The sequence below is a fragment of the Corvus hawaiiensis genome, chromosome 3, assembly GCF_020740725.1.
Source record: "Corvus hawaiiensis isolate bCorHaw1 chromosome 3, bCorHaw1.pri.cur, whole genome shotgun sequence".
Taxonomy (NCBI): Eukaryota; Metazoa; Chordata; class Aves; order Passeriformes; family Corvidae; genus Corvus; species Corvus hawaiiensis.
The window spans coordinates 97,030,691-97,033,695 of record NC_063215.1 but is presented as its reverse complement, the minus strand read 5'-3'; positions in this window follow the sequence as shown (position 1 = coordinate 97,033,695).

Sequence of the window (3,005 nt, the reverse complement as noted above, 5' to 3'; positions counted from 1 at the left end):
CGGCCAGCGGCGGCCGGGGCAGGGTCGGCGCCCGGCCGGGCTGCGGCCCCGCGGGCTCCCGGCGCTCAGGCCCGGCCAGGGGCGGTACACGCCATGGCAGCGCGGCAGCACCGGCAGGAGGAGCGGGGCCGGCGCGGGCCAAAAGGCCGCAGAGCGCCGGCGGAACGCGGCCCGTGCAGGAGGCGGGGCCGGCCGGGCTGCGGCGGGAGGAGCCCGCAGCGCCCCGCGGGCAGCGACGCGCCCGGAAGGGGCCGGCGGGAGCACACCCGCCCCGGGAGCGGCGTCGCGCCTCGGGGAGAGGAGCCGCGGCACCGGGATTCTCGTCTTGTGTGGTTTTAAAGGAACGGGGAGCCGCCCGTGCCGCCATCAGGCCCCAGCGACCCCCGCCTAAAATAAAGAGAAGGGCAACGGAGCTGGTGAAGGGTCTGGAAGTGCAAGTCCTGCGAGGAGCGGCTGAGGGTGTTCAGCCTGGAGAAGAGGAGGTTCAGGGGTCACCTTATCGCTCTCTACGACTCCCTGAAAGGAGGGTGTAGTCAGTCTCTTCTCCCAGGCAACCAGTGTCAGGACAAGAGGACACAGCCTCAGGCTGCACCAGGGGAGGTTTAGGTTGGACCTTAGGATGAATTCCTTCACAGAAAGGGTGATCAGACATTGGAATAGACTGCTCAGGGAGGTGGTGGAGGAAAGACTGGATGTGGCACTTGGTGCCATGCTTTGTATGACAGGGGATGTTTAGTCATAAGTTGGGCTTCAGAGGTCGTGAAAGCCATGACTAGAGTGAGGGCTCATTCGGCCTTGCATCCCCCCACCCACAGGCACCCCAGGCTTAGAAGTTCAGGCCCCTAGTAAATGCCAATTCCATGTGAGAGAGGCACAGAAACAGAAAATTGCTTGAAAACAAGATGAGAAGGCAGTAGGCAGTGCTGTGTAGTTTAAAACCTGGGTTGCAGGCCACGATCATTAATCAAATTCACCAATTAAAGGACAAAAATATTAGACATGACATATCTGAGCCCACAATGCAGTTTCAGGAAAAAAATCCATCGCAGCACCCCATAAAGAAAAATTGAGGTGGAAATAAATGATAGTGTGGTTAGTAAAGGAAGTCATAAAATCATGGTTTGTATTTTTGAGGGTCGGCTTTATGATCAATTCCTACACTCAAACAAGGTAAAGAATAAGCAAACATGAGCCTGGTATTTTAATGTAAATTTTAAGTGGAATTTGCCTAGACGTTGAAAACCCACTGAAAGGATCCACACTCTTTAAATCAAATGTTTTTCTGTGGGAATGAATGGATAGACTTCAGGCATGCTCAAATATTGTATTTTGAAAACACTGTGAGCCTAGGAGTAAACTGCTTGAAGTTACCCTGGCTGCTTCCCAACTTGCATACCTTGGAAATTAAAGGTTTATTCCTCTAGTCATATTGTAGAGTTGAATTGACCAAAGCTATGAAGAGGCCCTTGCCAGACCATGAAGTTTTTTGGAGGAATGACTTCTCTATCACCAGACGCTATTGCTGTCACAGCTGTGCTAGCAGTCAGGAGCTGAGTGTCGAACCAGCATTGTGTGTAAAAGTCAAATACTTCTGTAATGTGTTCTGCATGTGTTAATACAGCTGCTTCTATGGTGTGTTTTGCCCTACAGCCCGAGGGAAAAGGAAAATTGAAAAGCAGCTGAACATGTCACCAAGCCCTAGGCCTTCATACTTTCTGTATGCTTTGGAGTCTGGCTGTAGTTTGCCTTTCTTCTTGGGCTCAAGAAGAGACATGCTTTCAGATTTCTGCTGAGTTGTCTTCTCCTTTCATGGAAATTATAGTAATAGGAAGTAATAAATGTTCAGGTGTGCTATCAGGCACAGAAGGAGACTGAACTTCTGTTATGTTCTGGTGAAGTCCTCTAACCATTAAAATATGGGATAAGAGAATGGGACGGGATATTTCTTTTCTTGTTGTTGCGAGGAAGACTGACACTCCCTACTTCAAGCCCCCAGCTTGGCTCCTAAACCATGTTTGCCTCACAGTGTCTAAATGCCATGAAATTTAAGTTTTGCCTCTTCTTAAATAAAACTTAACCATCACTGGCATTTGTCATTCGCTTAATGAAATTCCATCTGGGAAGAAGTAAAGCAAGAAAGTCAGCTGTGCATTGATGCATTCTCTTACAGCTGCAGTCCTCAAAGACTTCCACTAGATGCCTCTATTGTTATTAAACTTCCGAAATGTAATTCCTGTTTAGTCTAACCATTTAAGTCATGTTATCAAGACCTTTTCTCTTGATGTTGCAACTAAAGTACATGATTTGCAATCACTAAAAAAGCCCCCAAGCCCATTTCAAAGCACACATCTCATCAGATTTATACAATATACAAAGCAACTTTATGTTGCTAGTTTCTACGATCATTTTATTAATTCATAACCCCCTCCCAACTACCAGTCAAAAAAGGGTCACATGTGGACTCATATGCAAAAAGTAGACATCTGAATAAAACATATGTCCTTCCAAGTGATGACTGTACTGTTTAAGAAATAAGGAGGCCTGTGCAATGGGTTGTTGGCTCTGTGGTGACACACACTAAAATTCAATTTCTTTAATTGCAATATTCAAGCTAAGACGACAAGGAAGGATTTCTTTCCCACTTTTTTCCATTTGGGTATTAGTACAGCTTTCTTGTGGAACACCCTGTATCCTGGCTAAGAAGCTAATTATTCCATTCAAAAGAAGTCAAATTCTGCTGTATAAACTGTAATAAGGGACGCCTCCCAATGGTACCCTTGCCCTTAAGCTACTTATAATAAAAGTCCAGAGAGGAATTGCTACTCTTTGGCAAGTTTGCCAGGTACCTGTTTTGCTAATTATTAACTGAGAAGCAATGTGGGTCCTGAAGGAGCCAAGGGAAGTTTGGTAATAAATTCCTTCTCTGTCTCCTAAGTAGATCCATAGAGAGGGAGATTTTCTCACAAAATATGAGACCTTTGTGACAGGGATCTTGTCTCTATAGC